At 47.7% G+C, this 12,944-nt stretch overlaps 1 protein-coding gene across 1 annotated transcript in view; it reads left to right on the top strand.

The window, feature by feature from the left end:
- CNTNAP2 (contactin associated protein 2) overlaps nucleotides 1–12,944 on the top strand; it is a gene marked incomplete at its 5' end in the record, with an annotated part of 1,317,366 nt that overhangs the window by 554,746 nt on the left and 749,676 nt on the right. The gene's annotated exons all lie outside the window — the stretch shown is intronic.

Below are 12,944 nucleotides of genomic sequence, written 5' to 3'. Positions count from 1 at the left end.
GACACATAATACTTGTGTTTATTCCATCTTGTGATCATGCCTTCTTAAACTATATTACATTAGCCCGATGAGTCACGTAGCTTCTTACTGCCTTTGCCACTTGATAACTCCAAATTGGCAGACCCCCTTTTAGGCCTACACAAAGGCATGTGTGAAGTGTCTAGCACGGTGTCTACAGCATGGGTCATTCCCCCCACATGGCCACGGTGAGGAGGTTGGCGAGAAGACCAGGATGCAGAGCTGAGAACGTGGGCTGAACCAGCTATCCTCCCATACGACTAGGTATGATTCCCTGTCCTCCATTTCTACCATGATATGGCTTTTCTTATTGCCCTTTAGAAGAAAGAGTTGAGTTCACAGTGTTAATCCAGAAATGACCTTTAATTCTGCCCTTGTATGTGACTGGCTCATGGTTACATCCAAAGTAAGGCTGCTAAACAGTGTTCTGAAGCATCTAAAGAGGACCGTGTGGCTTTTTTGATGCCACTTCTGCAACTGTTAGCTTTTCTCATACTGAAAGCCACAGAAATGGTTTTGTTTTATTAAGGTTTGCCTCCATGTTTTAGCTTTGAGTGTCGAGTGTCATCTTAGGGAACAACTGATGGATAATTATCTCTGTTGAGAAACAAAACTGGTTGGAAGATTCCTGTGTGGCTGTAAGCTTAACCAAGCAGAAGGAAAAGCTGCCTCCCTTGAGGGTCTCTTCCAGCTGTGACCTGAATTGTTAAATTTATTCCTGAAAGTCAACACCTGCTTTGTTTGCCAAGTGCTCCCTACAAACACACACACACACACACACACACACACAAACACTGCTCAGTAAAGCATCCTGCGGTTTTTCACTCTGACTGAGGAGATCCTGCAGAATCGAGGATTGGCTTCTGGTTTTTTAGCAACAGCTCCCTCCACTCCTTTTATCCATCCCCTCCTGGAAAGAGGGCTCAGAGAAGCACAGACCAAGTGATGGAATCCAGACAGCAAGTACCCATCCACCTGAAGAATCCTCTTCTGGGCCATTGACAAAGGTGGATCACCCACCAAGAAGCACAGTTTCCCCATGGAAGAGCCATGGTGCCCCTCCTAAAGAAGGGGAGCTTAACTTTTGGGGTGTCCTCACAGCTGGTTCCTTCCCAGTTGTTAGTGAAATGTGTCATTTGGAGACCTTTTGTCCTAACCAGTGAAGTGTGCTCAATGGAGAGATGAGGCCATATTTTCAAGTAGAGCTGAGGTCTGGTCCTAGAAGCGCTGGTCCCATCCCAGGATTCTGTCCAAAGTTTTCATGGGACCTCTGCCTCAAAACATGGCTGCCTGACTCTTAGAAACCCCATCCTTCCCTCACAGGTACCACACCAAGTGTTAGTCCATGTGGCATCTTCAAAATTGCCGTCATCACTCACAAGCAGGTGTTGTGTCCTAACGAGGCCCCTTGCAATGATCCAAGCCAGCTTTGACATCAGCTGGGCACAGCTTGTCAAGGCATATGATCATCCCTCATGCTGCTGGGTGAGGCCAAGGGCCCACCGGTCACACAGGATGGATTTGGTGTGGAGAGAAGTTTCTCTCCATCCACAAGGCTGCCATAGAGCTCAGAGCACAGTGAAGCCTGGCTGAGTTTCTACCTCCAGCTGTCTGCTTCTGAGTCTCACCACTTAGAGACCATTGCAGCATCCAGTGGAAGACGTACCCAAACACACTAAATGCTAGCGTGTCAGGGTTCTTTATGCTGACATGGGTATAGACTTCCTAAATTAGTAAAGTGGGACTTTGGCAGGCCAGATTGATGATCCTGGAAGATCCTAAACTACTTAAAGCTTGGTGAAAGGCATAAACATTGTTGGTTCATTGTGCGTGAGGATTTTTTCTATCATCTGTCCATCCATCCATCTATCTATCTAGTTAGTTATCATTTATCTATCTATCTATCTATCTATCTATCTATCTATGTACCTACCTGCCATCTGCCTACTCTGTCTCCATATCCTATCAATCCTGTTTCTCTGGAGAACCCTGTGAAGGAACTTTTTCTTTTGTATAACCCTTGAGCTCAGGCTAACATAGCTCCGTGAGAGAGGAGAAGGAAGTAACCTGAACGTGCACAGGGAGAGATGGCAATAAGGATTTCCTGCCCTCTCGTGGAAGCGGCCCTGGGAAAGGAGAGTAGGAACAGCATGTGAACAAGACACCTGGAGGGAGGGAGCTGGGGTCTCAGCATGCAGGGCTGCCACCAGTCGAAGCGAGACCTGCACTCCTCTGAGCTCACAGCACCTGGTGAGCACCCAGCAAACAGAGGAAATCCATGCCACGTGCCAATGTGGCCGATCAGCAGCGCGGTCAGTCCCGAGAGAGCTGAAGTGGAGCGGGGCCGGGAGGGAGCAGAGTAACGAAGGCAACAGAAGTGCGGTGACTGAGCAATGGGCTCGGAGAAGCGTCCACCGCTGCACCTGCTGCTGCCAACATAGGGACCACAGCCACCAGATGACTTTCTCTTTGTGCCAACAAGGGTGCTTGAGAGAAACAGGACTGATAGAATAGAGAGGGAGGGAGGGAGGGAGGCAGGGAGGGATAGACAGGTAGGGAAGTAGATGTGTGCTTTGATGGGTGGGTGGATAGATGCATAGGTAGATGGATAGATAGGTAGGTAAATGAATGGATGGATACGTCATCTGTCAGTTTGTCGTGCTGTGGTGGCTTGTGTGTTGCTGTGAGGCTGTAGGCTATGTCACCAGTAATTCAAATACCAGTAGAGTCACCCATGGTGGACGTGTTTCAGTGGAGCTTCTAGACGAAGACAGACTCAGAAGAAGGAGGGGCCATCCACTTCTCAAAGAATTGGCCAGTGAAAACCTTATGTAGAGCAGTGAAACACTGTCTGATATATTACTGGAAAACTTTATGAATAACCTTGACACATTGTCTGGTTTAGTGCCAGAAGATGAGCTCCTCTGGTCAGAGGAAAAAAAACCCAAAACCAAACTCACTGCCGTCAAGACTCAAAATATGACTGGGGAAGAGCTGTGTCCTTGGAGTAGAGTCATCTTTAATGATGTGGATGGTGTAAAGCTTTAAGGACCTGCATTTGCTGATGTGGCACAACTCAAAATGATGAGAAAAAACTGCGAACAACCATTAGTAATGGAAATGTAGAATGTACAAAGTACAAATCTAGAAAAATTGTCATTTTTGACAACTTGTGTCTTTGGACACAAGAGCCAAACTATGACCTTGATTATAGCCCTCCTGAATTTAGAGACCATGTAGAGAAGATATTTGATGCATTGAACATCAATGGGAGAAAACCAGAGGAATTGTGAACATGTGAAGAGAGCAAAAGGTCATTAAAAAGACAGGAAAGGAAGAAAAGACCAAAATGGTTGTCAGAAGAGACTCTGAAACTTGCTCTTGAATGGAGAGTAGCAAAAGCAAATGGAAGAAATGATGAGACAAAAGAGTTGAGTAGAAGATTTCAAAGAGCAGCTTGAGAAGACAAAGTCAATTTTTATACTGAAATGTACAAAGGCCTGGAGTTAGAAAACCAAAAGAGAAGAACACACTTGGCATTTCTCAAGCTGAAAGAACTAAAGAAAAATTTCATGCCTCGAGTTGCAATATTGAAAGATTCTATGGGCACAATATTGAATGATGCAGGAAACATCAAAAAGATGGAAGGAATACACAGAATCACTGTGCCAAAAAGAACTGGTCAGTGTTCATCCATGTCAGGAGGTGGCATATGATCAAGAACCAATGGTATTGAAGGAAGAAGTTGAACCTGCACTGAAGGAATTGGCAAAGAACAAGTCTCCAGGAATTGATGGAATACCCATTGAGATGTTTCAACAAAAGGATGCAGCACTGCAGGCATTCACTCGTCTATGCCAAGAAATTTGGAAAACAGCTACCTGGCCAAATGACTGGAAGAGATCCATATTTGTACCCATCACCAAAGAAAGGTGATCTCACAGAATGTGGAAATTACCAAACAATATCATTAATATCATACACAAGTAAAATCTTACTGATGATAATTCAAAAACAGATGCAGCAGTATATTGACTGAAAGCTTCCAGAAATGCAAGCTGGATTCAGAAGAGGATGTGGAATGAGGGATATCATAGGTGATGTCAGATGGACCTTAGCTGAAAGCAAAGAATACCAGAAAGGTGTTTACTTGTGTTTTATTGACTTTGGAAAAGTATTTGACTGTGTGGATCATAACAAATTATGGATAACATTGAAAAGAATTGGAATTCCTGAACACTTAATTGCACTCATGAGAAGCCTGTACATAGACTAGGAGGCCGTCGTTCAAACAGAGCAAAGGGATACCTCATGGTTTAAAATCAGGAAGGGAGTGTGGCAGGGTTGTATCCTTTCACCATACTTATTCAATCTGGATGCTGAGCAAATAATCTGAGAAGCTGGACTATATGAAGAAGAGCATGGCATCAGAGTTGGAGGAAGACTCATTAACAACCTGTGATACACAGATGACACAACTTTGTTTGCTGAAAGTGAAGAAGACTTGGAGCACTTACTGATGAAGATTAAAGACTACAATCTGAAGTATGGATTTTACCTCAATATAAAGAAAACAAAAAGTCCTCACAACTGGACCAATAAGCAGCATCACAATAAATGGAGGAAAGATTGAAATTGTCAAAGATTTCCTATTACTTGATTCCACAGTCAACACCAATGGAAGTAGCAGTGAGGACAGCAGATGACGTATTGTGCTGGGCAACTCTATTACAAAAGACCTCTTTAAAATGCTGAAGAGCAAAAATGTCTCTTTGAAGACTAAGGTGCACCTAACCCAACCATGGTATTTTCAATTGCCTCATATGCGTGTAAAAGATGGACAATGAATAAATAAGGAAGACCAAAGAACAGTTGATGGTTTTGAGTTTTGGTGTTGGTAAAGAATACTGAAAGTACCATGGACTGCTAAAAGGACTAACAAATCTGTCCTGGAGGAAGTGCAGCTGTAATGCTCCTTGGAAGTGAGAATGGCCAGACTTCATCTCACCTACTTTGGTCATGTTGTCAGAAGGGACCATTCCTTGGAGAAAGATATTATGCTTAGTAAAGTGGAGGGTCAATGAAAGAGGGGAAGGCCCTCAATGAGATGGATTGATGTCGTGGATGCAATGATGGGCTCAGGTATAATGAAGATTGTGAGGCTGGCATAGGACCAGACAGTGTTTCATTCTGTTTGTACATAGGGTCACTATGAGTCAGAGCTGACTCAAAGGCACCTAACAACAAGATGGATACATTGATGGGTGGGTAGATAGGTAGATGGATATATAGGTGGGTAAGTGGATGGATGGATGAGTAGGTAGGTTGTAGTAGGGGTAGAGTCGATGGCAATAGGTTTTGGTGTGTTTTTTTGTAGGTAGGATGTGTGGGTGGATGGTTGAATGAATGGGTGGGTAGAGAGAATATATGGATAGACACGTGATAGAGACAGAGAACTAGAAGTAGATTTTAAGGAATAGATTTGCATGATTGTGGGGGCTTGCAAGTCCACAAACCTGAGAGCAGGCAACAGGCTGGAGGCTCTGGCAGGATTTCTGGGACAATATTGAGGCAGAATCTTTCTCCCATTAGAAACCTCAGTTTCTGCAGCATGATCTGGACTAGTGGTTAATGAATGACGAGGCACCCTCACCTCACCACGTTGACACATACAGTTAACCACATCGCCTAGTGGCATTGTGTTTTGGTTACCTAGTGCCTCTCTGACAGGAACATACCACAAATGGGATAGATTTTACAAACAAAGTTTATTCTATTACAGTTTTAGAGGCTTTAAGTCTGAGTTAAAAGTGCCAGGCTCTAGGGACTGGGTGAAAGCCCCTCAACCTCGAGCTTCAGCTCTGCCTCCTGATCCCAGCCCACTGGAGCTAGAGACTTTTGTTCACTCAGGCAGCTGCTGGCTGCTGAGGCTGACAAGCCCAAGGTTGACAAGTAAAAAGGCACAGTCGCAATATTACCAAATAACATGGCAGGCTGTTGATTCAAGACCATTGAAAGTCCCAAGGTCGGCAGAGCATGGCAGGCTGCTGAACAATGGCTTGGCTACATGCAGGGTTAAGCATGCCATAAGCTAGAGACTATTCCCAAAGCTGCTTCTTATATTTGGGAAGCAGACCACATCCCTAAAGCAGCTACTCAACTGCTTATGGTAGATCCCACCATGGAGTTGATTGCCAGTCTCATCATGGGGAATAACTACCACCAGCTTCCCAGCTACTCAACCAGGCCCAACCAAGTTGGCACACCATCTTAACTACCACACATTACCATAGCTCCAGCTGAATAGTGGTGGCTTTCTCTCAGCCTCATTTCTGGGGCTTACCTAGGTTTAGGGCCTGACAAATATTTTAGAAATAGAAATGAAAATATGAAATGATTCACGGGGCAGAAGTAATATGGTTGAGAAATGTATTGACAAGCATGGAAATTGTCAGCAATGAGGGAAGTTCACTGACAGGAAACATTTCCCATGTACCTTAAACATATGTGGTAAAAGATGGTAAGCATGGTCAAGACTAAAGACATATTAGTTTAAAACCCAGGTGATTCACTGACTATGTAGAAACCAAACAGAACAACACACAGTTCCCTCGAAAACTAGATTGGGATTTCCGTCGAAATTCAGAATGCTGCTTCTCTTCCTCCTTGCCTTCGCCAGAGCTTCCAGGCCCAAGGACATGAACGTGTGCCAGGCCCCAAGTCCTGCCCCATGTGATTGCTGGTCCAGCCAACAGGTTTACTCTGACACTTGACTAGCATCAATTTCACATGTGGGAATGAAAACAACAAATTTAACCTGCACAAACTGTAATTTTCTTGCTGGGATTATTTAGATTCCAGCAGTCTCTCTATTGATTAGTTTAAGAAAATGGTCTTTTCATTGTGCTGTATAATGAAGAAACCCAGTGGAAAGGCAAACTCGAGTCGTGGGGAGCTGTGTCCTTCTCCACTGCAATAAATCGAACTCTGACCCTTGGGAAGATGGGCTTATTGTTCCCAGAATGAAGCTAGGCTGTGTCTGTGGAGTTTGAGGGGGACTAGTTTAGCAGATACTTTGAAAGATGGACAGTGCAGTGGGGATGGGCTAGGCTGCACCTACTGAGGAGGCAGGTGTCCCAATGGGCGGTCCCTCCAGACCCCTTCCAGGAGGGCTGCGGCCACCCAGTCTCCTGAACTATGTTCAAGCAGTGCCACCCAAGGAAGGGAGATTTGGGACAGGGGAGGGAGGGGCGGAGGAGGGTTTGTGGGGCAGGTGGGGCGAGAGAGATGGGTGTTTTCAACTTTCACCCTGAGGCTGAACACATCAGAGATCCATGTGGGTGGCTGCTGACTGAGAGGCTTGAGGCTCATGTCCACCCAGAGGTGCCTGGGAAAGAAGGCCTGGTGATCGCCTTTTGGGAAACCAGCCACTGATGGAGGCACCTGGTTTTAAGAACATTACTGTTTCCCACTCTGTGCGCTCTGAAATGTGATCTCTCAGAGGGTTTTTCTTGAGTCCCACATGGCCTTGGAGATCTTGTCAGTGCTGTTTAGAAGCCTAGACATGTATCAACTAGTAAGTTTCCTTTATACTTTAGATTTGCATACATATACTTAGGGCCAAGAAACACTTTGAACGTGGAACCAAAAATAGCAGTTTTTCTCAGCAGAAGCAGAGAAACGTCACCAGAACATGGGGAACCCACACTCTGACTACTTGCTATGAGCTCCCAGCTCACAAACCACATGCTCAGTGCGCTCCTGACGTTATTAATGGCCCTGACATACAAACCCAGAGCACAAAAGAATTAAAACCCAAAGTTAATTTCAAGCTCCATTAGAAATTAAAGGTGTTAGGAAAGAAATCAATATTTGCCCAGTGCAAAATTACTAGATTCAAAGCAATTAATTCTATTCTTTGGTAACTTCTGAAAACTCTACAGGACCCATCCAGTCTAATGTGTTGCCATGCTCACACGTCGACACAGTGTGTGACTGAACGAATGAGAATGGCTCCAGGAGCAGCACGCACAAACCTAGTTTGTTACTTCACAACCACTCGGTCTAGTACACACGCTGAAAGGCGTGTCATGCTAAGAGCCGATTCCTCTGCAGAATCACCAACACTCACCTGTAACTCCACCTTTAAGAGGCACAAGCAATGCAGAAGACCAAAGAGATTTACTGAAATGCAGTAAACATACCCATGGCCTTCATTTTCCTTGCCCTTCTTCTAGCTCCTTTCACAGAGCGTCATAGATTAGCAAACCCGTGGCCTGACAGGCTAGACCCCACAGAGGGAAAGCGTTCTGTGGCCTGTAGAGCTGGTGGTCATACTTGACAATGGCGTCCCTTGGCATCTTGAGCATCATTGTGTCCTCTCCTTGTTCCACCCAGGACCTCCTGTGAAGGGCCCAGCCTCTGCACCCATCTAGAGCCATGCGGCCCCCTGACCCTCATGGCTCAGTGGTGCCCACATCCACCGTGCTCTGTCTCTGGGACGTTACTCATGTCCCACCTCCTTGCATGGCCACATCTCATCCTGACTCTTCTGCTCCAGCTCGGGGTACAATGGGGACCTTTCAACCCCCTTCCAGGCCTTAGTCTGTCCTCTCACAGCTGCTGGAGGGAAATATCAGAGGTGGGAATCTGATGCTGTCACATCCCTGGTCCAAGCCCCCCAACACATCCCCCCCATTGCCAACAACTTGAATCAGCTAAGCTCATAGGATGCCACAGGGCCCAGCTCCTGCCCCCCCGCCTCTGTCACCCACTGCATCCCCTGGGCCCCAGCATTCCCAGCATGTTCCAGTGTCCTGCCAGGCCTGTCCTCTCCCAGCTGGTTGACCGGACACAGTCTCCACTACCCAGCTGCAGTCTCCTCACTGCCAGGAACATGGTGTTGCCCCGTGTCTGGTTAGGCTGCACCCAGGGTCCCAGGGCAGCTGGACCCACCAGTGTAGGAACAGCCGTTCCAGTGTATGAGAAGTGTGCTTTCTGACCGTCATCCACAGTGTCCTGAGTGAGCGTGCCCCAGCGGCTCACCTCCCGCTCCTCAGGCTACTCGCTGGTCCCACTGACTCTGAATACAGCAGGCCTCCCTGCCCTCTGTCCCTTCTCGTCCCTCAAGGTGTAAGCTGCGGTGTGGCTGGCTCTGACTCACGGTGACCTTGGATATAACAGAATGCAACCGCGACTGGCCATGTCCCGTCCTCACGGTCCTGGCTTGGTGTGAGCCCACTGTTGTGGCTCCTCTGTGAGCCCATCGCACGGACGGTCTCCTCCTTGTCACCGACCCCCCGCAGTACCAACCATGATGTCCTTCCCCAGCGAGGGGGCTGCTGAGGGTCGGAGAGCTGAAGTCTGGCCACCCTCGCGCCTGTGGAGCGTCCCAGGGCCTCTCCTCCTGGACTGACGTGTGTGCTCTCTGTCGGTCATCCTCAGCTGTGTCCAGCGTGGCAGGCGCGCATTCGGAAGCCCAGCGGCAGTCACTTGCCCCAGCAGCCATCCTTTATTGGGTTTCTCTGTCATTGTAGAAGGAAAGACTGGGTTTCCGATGGAAACACCTCACCTCTCCTGCTCTCCTACCTGTGATAACACGAGGTTTCATGCTCTCATGGTGCCTGGAATGCTTATGGGTTTAACCATCTCATGGCTGGGAATGCTCCCAGGTCTAACCCTCTTGTGGCACCTGGAATGCTCCCAGGTTTTCTCTATAGAGTGTTTCATCCAGCACATGACTGCTGGGTCCTCTGGAAACAGACGGGAACACTCTGTTGGGCCATCTGTCACCTTTCAGTTTTGGGTTTTTTTTTTTTTTTGGTCTAAGTGAGTGATTCTTTTTATTATAGTGAAAATACACATAACGAGACATACATGATCTCACATGTATGATTTTTTTTTCACATGAATGATTCAGGACCTCTGACAGCCCTTCACACTGTGTACTCACTCACTGTCCTGCCCCTGGTCATTTCACCACCATTAGCATAAATCCAGGAAGCCCTGGTGGCACAGTGGATAAAACACTCAGCTGCTAATTGGAAGGGTGATGGTTCAATCCCACCAGCCACTCTGCAGGCAGTCTCCTGCTGTGAAGATTGTAGCTTTGGGAGCCCTCTGGGCACTTCTCCTCCGTCCTAAAGTGTCACTAGGAGCTTGAAGCGCTCGATGGCAATAGAACATAACATGGATGTCCCCTAAGCACAGATGCCCATTTCCCCTCCCTCCAGTCCCTGGTAACCACTAATGAGGTCTGGACTCTATGCATCCACTCCATACACCACTCACTCTATTCATGTAAGTGACATACTACGGGATGTGTCGTGTTCACAGGCACTGGGGTTAGGAAGGCAACATGTCCTTGTAGGGAAGCCGTTCAGCTCACAGCAGGCCCCTTGGGCTCCTCCTGCCCCTGTCATGGGGACAGTAGGCCTGTGAGATGCAGGAGGGCTTCCATTCTAAGTCACTTCTCCAGGTTGGTTTGGTTGGGGTTAGTTTTAGTTTTTATACACTGAGCACATGTCTGTGAAAACTAGAAATGGTATCGGGATAAAAGTGTCCCCAAAACTAAATTCACAGCAGACCTCAGCACAGAACAAAAAAACAGTCTCCAAGGTTTGTTCCCAGAGTTTATAAATGATGCCCACACTTTTCCCAGGCACTACGATCATGGCCCTTTTTCTGAAAGCTGTGGTGAGTTTGCCTGCCTTTCTGTCTGCAGAAGTGGCTGTATTGCAGCATTAGGTTCCTGCTGTGACTTTAAATGTCCTAAGTCCCCAATCCTGTGACACGCCCTAGAAGGAGAGGTGATGCAGGCAGCATCCTTTCTCGTTGACCTGACAGGTGGTCACTGGCCGGTCAGGCGCCATGACAGTGCTTTCTGCTTTTCCCACCTCTCTGGCTGCATTCTTGTGTCAGCTTCGAAAGGTGGTGCGTTTAGCCGCCCCTTCTCCGCGCCCCGCGTGCTCTCTCCTGCCCTTCTCACCTTCTCAGCTGGTTAAGGGCCGCCCCACACCAGGCATCTGCAGACCACAGACTCCGCAATGTTTAACTCTGTGGTCTTCAACAAAGCGCTCTTTTCCTCAAGCGAGGCTTTTTCTAAGTGAATAAGCTAATTGTCCTTTACAGCACAAGTTTTGCGTTTTGTAATAAAACCAGGAAGTAATTTAGTGACTTTCCCATAGTAAAGTCATGAGTTTGAGCCAAGAGCTCCTTTCACGTGCTGCGTACTTGTTGTTGTTGTTGTTGTTGTGTGCCGTCGAGTCAGACCCGATTCATAGTGACCCCTCCTTGGGTTTCCGAGGCAGTATCACTACAGAAGTAGACTGCCCCATCTTCCTTCCGAGGCGTGGCTGGTGGGTACTTCTTGTTGTTGTTGTTGTTATGTGCCGTCGAGTCAGCCCTGACTCATAGCGACCTCTCCTTGGGTTTCCGAGGCAGTATCACTACGGAAGTAGGATTGCTCAACCTTCCTTCCGAGGGGTACTTCTTAGGTGTCCGTAATTGTTCCAAGCGAAGCCCAGTGGGGTTTGTTTTTAACTTTCATCAGCAAGACAGGGAGGAGGAGGCGGTAGAGACTGACCCAGAGCCCCCGTGTGCTTACGCAAGTACGTTTCAGCAGCAAGTATGCTCTCTGTGCACACAGAGGGATTTTTGCAAAGAAACCAGGATCCGAGGCAAGCCCGTGACTCAGCCCCGAACAGCTTTTCACTCTCGCGTGCCTGCCGTGCTGGGGCGCGGGTGCCACTTCAGGAACCACGAGTGTCTCTCCAGGTTTGGGCAGGGGGGCTGCAGGTGCAGACTTCCCCAGGCGTTGGCCTGCGTTGGTTTTCTGTTTCACCGTGCACGTTGGCATGTGTGATCACCTTGCCCGAAGCACCATGCTACACTGTGTCTCTGTGCAGCAGCCTTGCTAAGAGATATGCAAAGCCATACAGTTGAGCGGAAGAAAGCACGCGACCTGGACAAGGAAAAGCTAGAGGGGTGCGGCCTGCAGTGCACATGTCCGGCCACATGGAGGCGCCAGCACACACCAGCGACAGCAGCAGGAGTGCCACTGAGTCTGTCCTCAGGACTAGCAAACCTCCTGGTGTTCTGCATGAAGCTGGGGGCGACCGTTTTAGCAGCGCTTCCTGTGGCCGTGGGAGTGCAGGTCATTTGAATAGTCATTTCTTTATGCTTCGTCTGAGCTGTATTTAAATGGCCATGTATTAAAGAGACGTGACAGAGTTGCAGAGTGTGTGTGCACATCTCAATCTTGAATGCAGGAGCCCAGACCAGCAGCCTCACAGCAGTGTGTGTGCAGGGTCAGGCGGCCCTCACCAGAGCCTGAGGTGACGGCGTGGCCTGGTCGTGGAGCCAGACCGGAATCTGTAGGCCTGTCCACCGTCGGCCACATTCCAGTCCATGTTTCCTCCATCCCCAAATAGAAGCAGAGCCTGGGAGTGTCTTCATGGCTTAGCACAAGGACTTCCTGTGCGTTAACATAAGCACCAAGCCATCAGGCAAGGGGATGACTTTTATTCCCATTTGAAAAAGCACACATTGAACTTAACTCAAGATCTGTCCACACCTACTGGAGGCCGCTATTTCAAAACTCAGACATCCGGTACTTTGACCAGCTGTTTCACTTCTGGAAATGTGTGACAATTAGATACAGTCTGACACGTTTACAGAGGTGGGTGTTGGTGACGTTATGTAAACAAAGTTTGAATAAGAAAAACAGGGCCACATTTTAACACTCCTAGTGGGCAGGTTCTCTTTATGTTGAAGTATAATCTCTGCTGAAGGCTGTAGTCTTTGGCCTTCATCAATAGGTGCTTCAGGTCTTCTTCACTTTCAGCAAGCAGGTTGTATCATTTGCATATCACAGGTCATTAAGGGCCTTTCTCTAAGGCAATAGTCTTTTTTTTTTTTTTTTTTTT

This window comes from Orycteropus afer, unplaced genomic scaffold (genome assembly GCF_000298275.1).
Source record: "Orycteropus afer afer isolate SDZICR_OR568_19922 unplaced genomic scaffold, OryAfe1.0 scaffold00556, whole genome shotgun sequence".
NCBI classification, from domain to species: Eukaryota; Metazoa; Chordata; class Mammalia; order Tubulidentata; family Orycteropodidae; genus Orycteropus; species Orycteropus afer.
Note: the sequence above shows the minus strand (reverse complement) of the source record. Positions and strands in the feature narration are given on the sequence as shown.